We start from the raw sequence: 14,825 nt of genomic DNA on the forward strand, positions 1-14,825 counted from the left end.
TCCCCGTCCTATACGTGTGTTGAACGCGGAGGCGCCGTCCGTTCGGCGCTAGATTGGATCTTCCGCGATTTGAATCGCCGTGAGTACGACTCCATCAACTGCGTTCTTGTAATGCTTCCGCTTAGCGATCTTCAAGGGTATGAAGATGCACTCCCTCTCTCTCGTTGCTAGCATCTCCTAGATTGATCTTGGTGACATGTAGCAATTTTTTTAATTATTGCTATGTTCCCCAACAAGGGCGACCGTCGGATTCAGATCGACGGCCACGGTTCAAACCCTAGCGCCAGACTGGGCCGAAGGGCCGAGTGGGAGCCGACTGGGCCAAGGCCGCAGCTTAGCCGTGGGCGCTAGGCTGTGCTGCCGCTATTTTTTTGTCTTTTCAAAGAATAGAAAAATTTCAGAAAAGAAATGTTCGTGAATTTTAATAAAGAAAATTAAAAAAGTTCATGATTTTTTTATTCGGTCAAAGAAAAGTTCCTGTAAAGAGTAAAAAGTTCATGAATTTTTTATTCATGTTTTTTCCGCTGCGTAAATAATTCATATTGCTCTTTTACAAAGAAAAATAAAAGTTTACATAGAAATAAGTTTTTAAGAGCATGTTAAAAGTAATTATTAAAATGAATATGATTATGTTATTTTTATGACCAACGTTGTTAATAACATGATAATGTTTTATTATTGGAATTTAAGGTGCATTTATTTCTAATATGTTGCCCAACGGTAATATAGATTTAATTGCATAGACAATTGTATGTTCGATTTGACCAACGTTAGATTAATCTTATACTGATTTCACTTAAATTGTGATTTCAGGAGGCTTCCACTTGATGAGTTGCCTTAAAGATGTTTCGATACTCAGAGGTGACAACTACATTGAGTGGAGGAAGAAAGTAGAACTGGCATTTGTCTTTGCTGAGCTAGACTGGGTAGTGGACACTCCACATGCGGTCAGACCTACAGAGCCAGTAAAAGGGGCCACTAATGATGATGCTGCGTGGGATAAAAAGAGGGAGGATTATGCTCCTTTGGAGATGTTATACTCCATAGAAAACCAAAAGTGGGTCAATTCAAACAAAAAGTGCATGGCGTTTATAAAGAATACAATTGAGAACACCATTGTGGGTCTCAATTGCAGAGTGCACTACCGCTGGGGAGTTGCTGGCAAAGATAAAGAGTCATTTCAATGGCTCTTCAAAGATATATGCCACACAGGTTTTAAAACAATTGGTGATAGAAAACTACACAGGTGGTAGTCATGGAATAAGAGAGCACATCCTTAAGATGAGCAATATGGCAGCAAAGCTCAAGCCCATGGATGCGGATCTAGAGATCAAACAGAAGCTCCTGGTCCACCTGGTCATGGCTTCACTAGCAAAGGAGTTTGAAACTTTTATTGTAAAGTACAATATGCCACCTGGCACATGGGACATTGAAAATACAATAGCAATATGTGCCCAAGAAGAGGGCAGACTCAAAGCCTCACATGGTGGTTCACTCAACTATGTGAAGGATCACAAGAAAAAGAATTACAATCAAAACAGCAATAGTTCCCCTGCAAAGCCACAAGAAAAAGCTCCCTATCAGCATCAGCGTCACCAATAGCCTTTCCCAGTGGACAAAGACACTTGTCTCCACTGTAAGAAGACCGGGCATTACAAGAAAGACTGCCCTAATTGGCTGAAGTCAATCATGGCAAAAAGAGGAAAAAAATATAGTTTCCTTTGTAAATGAATCGTTGTATACACAGTTTTCAAAATCCACTTGGTGGATTGACTCAACAGCAATTGTTCATGTTGCAAATTCTTTACAGGGATTCCATTCGACGCGCACTACGCAAAGAAGCGAAAGACGCATTGATGTGGCAAATGGAGTTGAAGCAGAAGTTGAAGTTGTCAGTGACATCTCCTTGGAGTTAGTTGATGGATTCAATCGTCTACTTAAAGATGTTTTATTTGTTCCATCATGTCATAGAAACTTAATTAGTGTTTCTTGTTTGCACAAAGATAATTATGAATGTTATTTTGGACAGGGCAAGTGTGCCATATGGTTAAAAAATGCTTATGTGGGTGATGCTTTACTACACGATGAGCTTTATTTGTTATCACTTCGTGAAAAAGTTTATTCTGTATGCAATGTGAAAGAACATGTTTCCGCGTCGAATAAAGAACAAAATAAAAGAAAGATAACATTCGACTCATGGAAATTATGGCACTATCGCTTGGGCCATATTTCCAAGGGGAGAATAGAAAGATTAGTCAAAAGTGAAATTCTTCCTCCGTTAGAATTCTCATACTTAGAACAATGCATAGATTGCATTAAAGGAAAATATAAAACAAACAAAAAAGGTGCAATCCATAGCATAGGCACACTAGAAATCATTCACACCGACATTTGTGGACCATTTCCGGTGAAAAGTGTGGATGGATATGACTCGTTCATAACATTCGCAGATGACTACTCTCGCTATGGATATATTTAATCAATCAAAGAAAGATATGAAGCATTGGATAAATTTAAAATATTCAAAGCTGAAGTTGAAAATCAGCATGATAAAAGAATAAAGATAGTAAGATCCGACCGTGGGGGAGAGTACTACGGTCGGCACACCCATATGGCCAAGTCCCTAGACCTTTTGCAAAGTTCAGGAGACTGGCATAGTAGCCTAGTATTCAATGCTGGGTGAGCCTCAACAAAATGGAGTAGCTGAAGGGCGCAATCGTACACTTATGGATCTGGTGTGTAGCATGATGAGTTACTCCACCTTGCCATTGGGATTATGGATGGAGGCTCTTGAAACCGCCATTCACATTCCCAACAGATTACCAAGCAAGTTGGTGCCCAAAACACCGTGCGAGCTATGGATGGGAAGAGTGCCCTCCCTACAACACTTCAGGGTGTGGGGATGCCCTGCTGAGGCCAAAATGTTTAATCTAAACATTGCAAAGTTAGATCCCAAAACAGTGAGTTGCCACTTCATTGCCTATCCAGACAGATCAAAGGGTTTTCGTTTCTACTGTCCAGACAGATATACAAAGTTTATAGAAACAGGACACACAGTATTCTTAGAGGACGAAATGATGAGGGGGAGCTTGGTAGCTCGGAAAATTGATCTTGAGGAGAAGAGGGTGCATGCACCTAATCCAATGATTCAGGAGCCATTTTTCTCACTACCAGTTGCAACACCACCCATGACAACTACGGGGGCAGACCCGGAACCTATCCGTCAGGAGCCGACTGAACCCGTTGTTGAGCATGAAAGGGAGATGTAGCAGCAAATTATAGAAGAAGTGCCAGAAACAAAGGCCCTTAGAAGGTCTACAAGACGCAAAAAGTCAGCTATTTCTACTGATTATAAAGTTCATAACACGGAAATGGTTCATACAGAAAAAGATCCCACCTCATATGAAGAAGCCATGAGAAGCCCTCATTCATCAAAGTGGATGAAGGCAATGAAAGACGAGATGAAATCGATGAGTTCCAAAGATGTTTGGGCCTTAAAGAAAATTCCTAAAGGAGCCAAAACAGTAGGCTGCCAATGGGTCTACAAAACTAAGTATGACTCCAAAGGGAATGTAGAAAAGTATAAAGCAAGACTTGTGGCAAAAGGATTTACACAAAGAGAAGGGATAGATTACAATGAGACATTTTCTCCAGTCTCATGTAAGGATTCCTTCATAATCATAATGGCATTAGTTGCTCATTTTAATTTAGAGTTACATCAAATGGATGTAAAGACGACATTTCTGAACGTGGATTTGAAAGAAAATGTCTACATGAAACAACCCAAGGGTTTTATCATGGAAGGCAAGGACAATATGGGATGCCACCTGAAGAAATCCATTTATGGATTAAAGCAAGCCTCTAGACACTGGTATTTAAAGTTTAATCAAATGATTAAAAGTTTTGGATTTAAAGAAAATATTGAGGATAACTGTATTTATGCAAATTTTAAAAATGGGAAATATATTTTCCTAATCTTGTATGTGGATGATATCCTGCTTGCTAGCAGTGATGTTAGTCTACTACAAGAAACAAAGAAGTTCTTATCCTCAAATTTTGACATAACAGATCTTGGTGAAGCATCATATGTTTCGGGCATAGAAATTCACCGAGATAGGAACAATGAAATCTTAAGACTATCGCAGAAAGCATATTTAGAAAAAGTTCTTAAAAAGTATAATATGCATGTGACTAAAGCTACACCTGCTCCTATAGTCAAGGGCGATAGTTTTGGGAAATTCCAATGTCCCAAGAACCAGTATGAGATCGACCAAATGAAAGTAGTACCATATGCTTCGGCTGTTGGCAGCTTACAATATGCATAAGTGTGCACTCGCCCTGACTTAGCTTTTATAACTAGGGTACTCGGTAGATATCAAGAGAATCCAGGCATAGAGCACTGGAAGATGGTAAAGAAAGCATTGCATTATGCGCAAGGCACGAAGGACTACATGCTAATATACAGGATAAGTGATTCCCTAGAGATAAAAGGGTAATCAGACGCAGATTTTGCGAGGGACAGAGATGATAGAAAATCCACGTCAGGATACGTATTCACCCTCGCTGGGGGAGCTATTTCGTGGAAAAGCTTCAATCAGATCGTTGGCTCGATGGAAATGTGCCGGGGCTCCTTGCTCTGGATGTCTTCGAGCTCTGCTCCCGCAAAAACGTCTCTGTCCATGATGCAGTCTTCAACAACAAATGGATGCTGGGCCTCCATCGGATTTCCGAGATTACGCAACTCCGACAGTTTGCTGACCTCTGGACTCGGGTGCAACAGGTAACCCTGGATCCACTAGCTTCTGACTCCATCTCCTAGGTCTGGAACAGCTCCAAGTCCTACTCCGCGTCCTCGGCGTACCAGTGTCAGTTCTTTGGCTCTGTCTCTCCATTTCAGTTTGATAAGTTGTGGGCAATAAAGGTGGAAGCCAAGTGCAAAATTTTCATGTGGCTTTGGCTACGGGCCGTACCCTCACAGCAAATAACCTAGCTGTCCGTGGAATACCTCATGATGACATATGCAGCCTTTGTGACCAGGAGGATGAGACGCCCACCACGACCTTGCTTGCCCGTTTCCTCGTACAATATGGACTATGATGGGGAATGACCTTGGCATGCCCATTCTTACAACTAACGCTCAGATTGCTGTATCTATTAAGCATTGGTGGGATGACTTGACTTCGTGTCTTCAAGGAACGGCCAAGAAGGCGGCCATCTACACTACTTAGAACATCTGGAAGGAATGGAACATGCGTGTGTTCGAGCACCATTTGCTTGCTATCCTCCATCTCATCAAGCAAGAGTGCAAGACATATCTCTTCCTTCAATCTCTGCTCGTTGGCTTTCTGATGTAGAGAACTCACCAGAACTATTTTCTGCTCGTTGGAACCTGTGCCAGACTGATCCTTTTATTTTCTTGGTGCGGGTCACCCCAACCCCACACTGTGTACCGTAACATTTGTATTTTATTTCTCCTTCTTATTATATTAAGGCAGCCCAACTGCCGGTTCCTTAAAAAAAAGAATTTCCACGTTCCTCTATATAGTATAACCGGATATCTTCTACCTCGCCAGTGCCAGTGCCAGTGCCACCTCCAAAACATTTCTGAAGTCAAGAAGAAGCAGACTGCGGTGCTGTACCGTGGCGCCGTCGTCGGTCATGTTGGCCCCATGACAGAGCTCACCAACGTCTTTCTGAAGAATGGCTACGACGTCACCGTGGTGCTCCTCAAGACGCCCTTTAAGTTGCCAGTCTCCGGCGCAACCGCCATCGAGCCCATTGCTTCCTCCAATCCGTCCATCTCCTTCCATGTCCTCCGAAAAGCACCCTTTCTTACTCATTCTCCAGCTCTTGCCTGATTATAATGAGCAGTTCGAAGCATTCCTCCGAGCCGTCAACCAGAAAAGCTTGCACTCTGTTGTCCTCGACATGTTCTACATTGATGCCACCGACATTTGCATGAATCTCAGCGTCCTGGTCTACACGTTCTTTGCAGGGAGCGCCTCGTGCCTGTCAGCCCTAACCTAGCTCCCGACACTGATTGCCGGCAGGTAGACGGGCTTGAAGGAACTCGGGGACACACCACTCAATTTCGTCGGTGTTCCGCCGATGCCAGTGTCTCACCTCATCAAGGAACTGCTGGAGCACACCGAAGATGAGATGTGCAAGGCCATGATGAACATTTGGAAGCGCAACACAGATACCATGGGCGTCCCGCTGAACACGTTCGAGTTGTTGGTGAGTCGTGCGGTGTAGTCTCCTAGGGGCCCACTCTGCGATCCGGAAAGGATCCTGCTTCTGATCTACTGCGTTGGTCCGTTGGTCAGCAAGGGCACCAAGGATGAAGACAAAGCAGAGAGGAATGAATGCCTCGAGTGGCTCGATGCACATTCCGACCACATCGTTGTGTTCCTCTGTTTCGGGAGCAAGGGCGCACTCTCGGCGGAGCAGCTCAAGAAGATAGCCATTATCTTGGAGAGGTCAGGGCAGCGGTTCCTATGGTCCGCGCGCATGCCTGCGGGAAGTGACGACCCAGAGAAATACTTGGAAGTGCGCCCCGAGCCGGAACTTGTCGTACTCCTGCGTCAAGGTTTCTTAGAGCGGACCAAGGCAGGGGCGGATCCAGCCCAGCCCAGCGCCCCGGGCCCCCTTTGTATACTGTAGCAGTTGCTACGGTATTTTCCCTACAGCCCACAAAGAAAATGGGCTTCACGCCCCGGGTCTGGGCCCCCCGGCCTGGGGCCTAGATCTTCCACTGGACCAAGGGCAGAGGCCTGGTCGTCAAGTCGTGGGTGCTGCAGATGAACGTGCTCGGCCATCGGGCCACTGGCGCGTTCGTGACGCACTGCAGATGGAACTCGTTGCTGGAGGCCATTGTGGTTGGGATGCCCATGTTGTGTCTGTCGCTGGATACTGAGCAGAAGACGAACAAGTTGTCTATGACAGAGGACATAGGCGCCGCTCTGGAGCTGGAGGGATACACGAAAGGTTTTGTCAAAGCAGGCGAGGTGGAGGCCAAGGTGCGGCTGGTGATTGAGGGCGAGGAAGGGAGGCAGCTCAGGGCTCGGGTGGCTGCTCGCAGGGAAGAGGCCGAGGCGGCCCTGCAGGAAGAGGGCTCATCGTGGGCGGCATTTTAGCAGTTTTTGTTGGATGTGGATAATCTTGGAAAGCAGCTCGGCGAATCACGCACTAGTATATACTGCAAGGCAACAGCCTCACCGTTCTTTATTGCAAAAGAACCAGAGCAGTTACAAAGTTACAAATTACAAGGAAAAGAACAAAGGGATACTTACAAAGATTAGTTAGGGGAGAGAAGCTATCCAGGAAATTAGACTATTCCTATATTTACACTTGATTCTATGAGCTAAAAGAGAAATGTCATGGATAAAATTCCTCCTCCAAGATCGAAAGGAAGGTAGCTCATTTCTGAAGATCTTCCCATTTCTTTGAGTCCAAATATTCCATGCGGCAGTGAAGACCACCTCCGTGAAAAAGGGGAGGCCAAAATCCTTCCTTGCAGCTAAAGCCATGTCATGGGTAGTCTGGTTTGGTTGGAGGATCCATGAAATGCCAAGGTAGTTCCAAACACGTTGGCTGAAGTTGCATGCAAAGAAAAGATGGGCTCGGTCTTCATGACAGGCAGTATTACACATTACACACGTGTCATCCTGGATAATCCAAAGGCGTCGCTGCATCATGTCTCTGGTGTTCAACCGATCCATCAAAAGAAGCCGGCCAAAGACCTTGAATTTGAGAGTGCATGAACATTTCCAGATCCATTTAGAAATGGGATCAACCACAATATGTGAGAAGCAAGACACATAGTAGATCCTAGACTGGTATTCTCCAGACTTGGATGGCCATTTCCAAATATCCTTCCCTTCCTCTTGAAGGTTGATCAAAGGCAGCAGAGCTTGAAGTTGGGTGAACTCCTGGAAGGCTTCAGCCGACAAAGGCAGGTGAAAATTGTCAGTTAGATCAGGTCGCTCCATAAAATCCTTAATGGTGATTGTGTCATCAATCACATAGGAATGCAGCCTTGGAAACCGACAATGCATGATAACAGCCTCATTTCCAAGCTGCCAGCGGTCCAGCCAGAAGACCACCGTATCACCAGCATACACAAGAGGCACAACCAACTTACGAAAACTATCATATAGCTACAAAACGTCCCTCCACCAGAACGAGCCACAACTCTGGGTGACTTGAGGGGGTGATGAGGTATAATACGTGTCCCAAATGAGCGTGACCCAGGGCACATCCAGTTTGTTAAAAAACTTGAAAAGATGCTTGATCAACAAGGCTTCATTTTGTATACCTAAGTTGAGAACACCGTGTTGGAAATATGCCCTAGAGGCAATAATAAATTGGTTATTATTATATTTCCTTGTTCATGATAATCGTTTATTATCCATGCTAGAATTGTATTCATAGGAAACTCAGATACATGTGTGGATACATAGACAACACCATGTCCCTAGTAAGCCTCTAGTTGACTAGCTCGTTGATCAATAGATGGTTACGGTTTCCTGACCATGGACATTGGATGTCGTTGATAACGGGATCACATCATTAGGAGAATGATGTGATGGACAAGACCCAATCCTAAGCCTAGCACAAGATCATGTAGTTCGTATGCTAAAGCTTTTCTAATGTCAAGTATCATTTCCTTAGACCATGAGATTGTGCAACTCCCGGATACCGTAGGAGTGCTTTGGGTGTGCCAAACGTCACAACGTAACTGGGTGGCTATAAAGGTACACTACAGGTATCTTCGAAAGTGTCTGTTGGGTTGGCACGAATCGAGACTGGGATTTGTCACTCCGTGTAAACGGAGAGGTATCTCTGGGCCCACTCGGTAGGACATCATCATAATGTGCACAATGTGATCAAGGAGTTGATCACGGGATGATGTGTTACGGAACGAGTAAAGAGACTTGCCGGTAACGAGATTGAACAAGGTATCGGGATACCGACGATCGAATCTCGGGCAAGTATCGTACCGCTACACGAAGGGAATTGTATATGGGATTGATTAAGTCCTTGACATCGTGGTTCATCCGATGAGATCATCGTGGAGCATGTGGGAGCCAACATGGGTATCCATATCCTGCTGTTGGTTATTGACCGGATAGTTGTCTCAGCCATGTCTGCATGACTCCCGAACCCGTAGGGTCTACACACTTAAGGTTCGATGACGCTAGTGTTATAGGGAAAGTATGTATGCGGTTATCGAATGTTGTTCGGAGTCCCGGATGAGATCCCGGACGTCACGAGGAGTTCTGGAATGGTCCGGAGGTAAAGATTGATATATAGGAAGTATGGTTTTAGCCATCGTAGTGTTCCGGGCATCACCGGTAGTGTACCGGGACCACCGGAGGGGTCCAGGGGTCCACCAGGTGGGGCCACCAGCCCCGGAGGCCTACATGGGCCAATAGTGGGAAGGGACCAGCCCCTAGGTGGGCTAGGGCGCGTCCCACCAAGGCCCAAGGCGCCTCCAAGAGGGGAAGAGGGCAAACCCTAGGCTTAGATGGGCCTAAGGCCCACCTAGTGGTGCGCCTCCCTATCTCCCCCCTTGGCCGCCCCCTAGATGGGATCTAGGGCTGGCCACCACCCCTAGGGAGGGAACCCTAGGTGGGGGCGCAGCCCCTCCCCTCCCCCTATATATACTTGAGGTTTGGGGCTGCCCAAAACATGTGATTTGCTCTCCCTGTTGGCGCTGCCCTACCCCTGTCCCTCCTCGTCTCTCGTAGTGCTTGGCGAAGCCCTGCTGGAGTACCACGCTCCTCCACCACCACCACGCCGTCGTGCTGCTGCTGGATGGAGTCTTCCCCAACCTCTCCTTCTCCCCTTGCTGGATCAAGGCGTAGGAGACGTCACCGGGCTGTACGTGTGTTGAACACGGAGGTGCCGTCCGTTCGGCACTAGGATCACCGGTGATTTGGATCACGACGAGTACGACTCCATCAACCCCGTTCACTGGAACGCTTCCGCTTAGCGATCTACAAGGGTATGTAGATGCACTCTCCTTCCCCTCATTGTTACATTACTCCATAGATTGATCTTGGTGATGCTTAGAAAATTTTGAATTTCTGCTACGTTCCCCAACAGTGGCATCATGAGCTAGGTCTATGCGTAGTTACTATGCACGAGTAGAACACAAAATAGTTGTGGGCGTCGATATTGTCAATTATCTTGCCGTTACTAGTCTTATCTTGATTTGGCGGCATCGTGGGATGAAGCGGCCCGGACCAACCTTACACGTACGCTTACGTGAGACCGGTTCCACCGACTGACATGCACTAGTTGCATAAGGTGGCTGGCGGGTGTCTGTCTCTCCTAGTTTAGTCGGATCGGATTCGATGAACATGGTCCTTATGAAGAATAGAAATTGGCAATTCACGTTGTGGTTTTGGCGTAGGTAAGAAACGTTCTTGCTAGAAACCTATAGCAGCGACGTAAAAAAACTTCCAACAACAATTAGAGGACGTCTAACTTGTTTTTGCAGCATGTGTTTTTGTGATGTGATATGGCCAAAGGATGTGATGAATGATATATGTGATGTATGAGATGATCATGTTCTTGTAATAGGAATCACGACTTGCATGTCGATGAGTATGACAACCGGCAGGAGCCATAGGAGTTGTCTTAATTTATTTATGACCTGCATGTCAATATAAACGTCATGTAATTACTTTACTTTATTGCTAACCGTTAGCTGTAGTAGTAGAAGTAATAGTTGGCGAGACAACTTCATGAAGACACGATGATGGAGATCATGGTGTCATGCCGGTGACAACGATGATCATGGAGCCCCGAAGATGGAGATCAAAAGGAGCAAAATGATATTGGCCATATCATGTCACTTTTTGATTGCATGTGATGTTTATCATGTTTTTGCATCTTATTTGCTTAGAACGACGGTAGTAAATAAGATGATCCCTCATTAAAATTTCAAGAAAGTGTTCCCCCTAACTGTGCACCGTTGCGAAAGCTCATCGTTTCGAAGCACCACGTGATGATCGGGTGTGATAGATTCTAGCATTCACATACAACGGGTGTAAGACAGATTTACACACGCGAAACACTTAGGTTGACTTGACGAGCCTAGCATGTACAGACATGGCCTCGGAACACAAGAGACCGAAAGGTCGAGCATGAGTCGTATGGTAGATAAGATCAACATGAAGATGTTCACCGATGATGACTAGTCCGTCTCACGTGATGATCGGACACGGCCTAGTTGACTCGGATCATGTAATCACTTAGATAACTAGAGGGATGTCTATCTGAGTGGGAGTTCATAAGATGAACTTAATTATCCTGAACATAGTCAAAAGGTCTTCGCAAATTATGTCATAGCTCGCGCTTCAGTTCTACTGTTTAGATATGTTCCTAAAGAAAATTTAGTTGAAAGTTGATAGTAGCAATTATGCGGACTAGGTTCGTAAACTAAGGATTGTCCTCATTGCTTCATAGAAGGCTTATGTCCTTAATGCACCACTCAGTGTGCTGAACCTCGAACGTCGTCTGTGGATGTTGCGAACATCTGACATACACATTTTGATACCTACGTGATAGTTCAGTTAAACGGTTTAGAGTTGAGGTGCCGAAGACGTTTTGAAACATTGCGAAACATATGAGATGTTTCGAGGGCAGAAATTGGGATTTCAGGCTCGTGCCCACGTCAAGAGGTATAAGACCTCCGACGATTTTCTTAGCCTGCAAACTAAGGGAGAAAAGCTCAATTGTTGAGCTTGTGCTCAGATTGTCTGAGTACAACAATCATTTGAATCGAGTGGGAGTTGATCTTCCAGATGAGATAGTGATGTTTCTCCGAACTCATTACCACCAAGCTGCTAGAGCTTCGTGATGAACTATAATATATCAGGGACATATATGATGATCCTTGAGATATTCGCGATGTTTGACACCACAAAAGTAGAAATAAAGAAGGAGCATCAATTGTTGATGGTTGATGAAACCACTAGTTTCAAGAAGGGCAAGGGCAAGGGCAAGGGCAAGAAGGGATACTTCATGAAACGGCAATTCAGCTGCTGCTCTAGTGAAGAAACCCAAGGTTGAACCCAAACCCGAGACTAAGTGCTTCTGTAATAAGAGGAACAGCCACTGGAGCAGAATTACCCTAGATACTTGGTAGATGAGAAGGCTGGCAAGGTCGATAGAAGTATATTGGATATACATTGTGTTAATGTGTACTTTACTAGTACTCCTAGTAGCACCATGGTATTAGATACCAGTTCGGTTGCTAAGTGTTAGTAAAATCGAAATAAAAGGCTGCGGAGTAAATGGAGACTGGCTAAAGGTGAGCTGGCAATATGTGTTGGAAGTTTTTTTCCAAGCTTGATGTGATCAAGCATCGCACGCTCCCTCTACCATCGAGATTGGTGTTTGCGTTGAGCATAGACATGATTGGATTATGTCTATCGCAATACGGTTATTCATTTAAGGAGAAAATAATGGTTACTCTGTTTATTTGAATAATACCTTCAATGGTCTTGCACCTAAAATGAATGGTTTATTGAATCTCGATCGTAGTGATACACATGTTCATGCCAAAAGATATAAGATAGTAATGATAGTACCACCTACTTGTGGCACTGCCACGTAAGTCATATCAGTATAAAACGCATGAAGAAGCTCCATGTTGATGGATCTTTGGGCTCACTCGTTTTTGAAAAGTTTGAGACATGCGAACCATGTCTATTGGTGTATATGCATGAAGAAACTCCATGCAAATGGACCGTTTGGACTCACTTGATTTTGAATCACTTGAGACATGCAAATCATACCACATGGGCAAGATGACTGAAAGCCTCGTTTTCAGTAAAATGGAACTAGAAAGCAACTTGTTGGAAGTAATACATTTTGATGTGTGCAGTCCAATGAGTGTTGAGGCGTGTAGTGGATATCGTTATGTTCTTACTTCACAGATGATTTGAGTAGATGTTGAGTATATTTACTTGATGAATCACGAGTCTGAATTATTGAAAGGTTCAAGTAATTTCAGGGTGAAGTTGAAAGATCGTCGTGACAAGAGGATAAAATATCTATGATATGATCATAGAGATGAATATCTGAATTACGAGTTTGGCATAGAATTAAGACATTGTGGAAATTATTTCACAACTAATACAGCCTGGAACACCATAGTGTGATGGTGTGTCCGAACATCATAACTGCACCCTATTGGATATGATGCATACTATGATGTCTCTTATCGAATTACCATGATAGTTTATGGGTTAGGCATTAGAGACAACCACATTCACTTTAAATAGGGCACCACGTAATTCCGATGAGATGACACCGTATGAACTATGGTTTAGAGAAACCTAAGTTGTCATTTCTTAAATGTTTGGGGCTGCGACACTTATGTGAAAAGTTTCAGGCTGATAAGCTCGAACCCAAAGCGGATAAATGCATCTTCATAGGACACCCAAAACAGCTGGGTATACCTCCTGTCTCAGATCCGAGAGAAATAAGGGATTGTTTCTAGAACCGGGTCCTTTCTCGAGGAAAAGTTTCTCTCGAAAGAATTGAGTGGGAGGATTGTGGAGACTTGATGAGGTTATTGAACCGTCTCTTCAACTAGTGTGTGGCAGGGCACAGGGAGTTGTTCCTGTGGCACCTACACCAATTGAAGTGGAAGCTTATCATAGTGATCATGAAACTTCAGATCAAGTCACTACCAAACCTCGTGGGATGACAAGGATGCGTACTACTTCAGAGTGGTACGTAATCCTGTCTTGGAAGTCATGTTGCTAGACAAAAATGAACCTACGAGCTATGGAGAAGCGATGATGGGCCTGGATTCCAAAATGGCTCGAGGCCATATAATCCGAGAGAGGATCCATATATGAAAACAAAGTGTAGACTTTGGAAGAACTACTTGATGGTCGTAAGGCTGTTAGGTACATATGGATTTTAAAAGGAAGACGGACAATGATGGTAAGTATCACCATTAAGAAAGCTCGACTTGTCGTTAAGATGTTTTCCGACAAGTTCAAGGAGTTGACTACGATGAAACTTTCTCACTCGTAGCGATGCTAAGAGTTTGTTGGAATTATATTAGCGATTACTACATTATTTATGAAATCTAGCAGATAGGATGTCAAAACATTGTTTCCTCGACGATTTTCTTGAGGAAAGGTTGTATGTGATACAACCGGAAGGTTTTGTCAATCCTGAAAGATGCTAACAAGTATGCAAAGCTCCAGCAATCCTTCTAAGGACTAGAGTAAGCATCTCGGAGTTGGAATGTATGCTTTGATGAGATGATCAAAGATTTTGGGTGTATACAAAGTTTATGAGAAACTTGTATTTCCAATGAAATGAGTGGGAGCACTATAGAATTTCTGATGAATATATGTTGTTGACATATTGTTGATCAGAAATGACATAGAATTTCTGGAAAGCATATAGGGTTATTTGGAAAGTGTTTTTCAATGGAAAGCCTCAATTAAGCTACTTGAACATTGAGCATCAAGATCTATAAGGATAGATAAAAACCGCTTAATGGTACTTTCAAATGAGCACATACCTTGACATGATCTTGAAGGTGTTCAAGATGGATCAGTCAAAGAAGGAGTTCTTGCCTGAGTTGTAAGGTATGAAGTTAAGACATAAAGCTCGACCACGGCAGAAGAAAGAGGAAGGACGAAGGTCGTCCCCTATGCTTTTGTCATAGGCTCTATACGGTATGCCATTCTGAGTACCGCACCTGATGTGTGCCTTGCCACATATCTGGCAAGAGGGTACAAAGGTAATCTAGGAGTAGATCACCAGATAGCGGTCTAAATTAT

The 14,825-nt window shown here is 44.2% G+C and overlaps 1 pseudogene; it reads left to right on the forward strand.

Annotated features, from left to right (window-relative positions):
* Positions 1-707: 707 nt before the first annotated feature.
* LOC119273312 lies at positions 708-7,301 on the forward strand (annotated as a pseudogene).
* The last annotated feature ends 7,524 nt before the right edge of the window (positions 7,302-14,825 follow it).

Source organism: Triticum dicoccoides, chromosome 3A (genome assembly GCF_002162155.2).
Source record: "Triticum dicoccoides isolate Atlit2015 ecotype Zavitan chromosome 3A, WEW_v2.0, whole genome shotgun sequence".
Lineage (NCBI taxonomy): Eukaryota > Viridiplantae > Streptophyta > Magnoliopsida > Poales > Poaceae > Triticum > Triticum dicoccoides.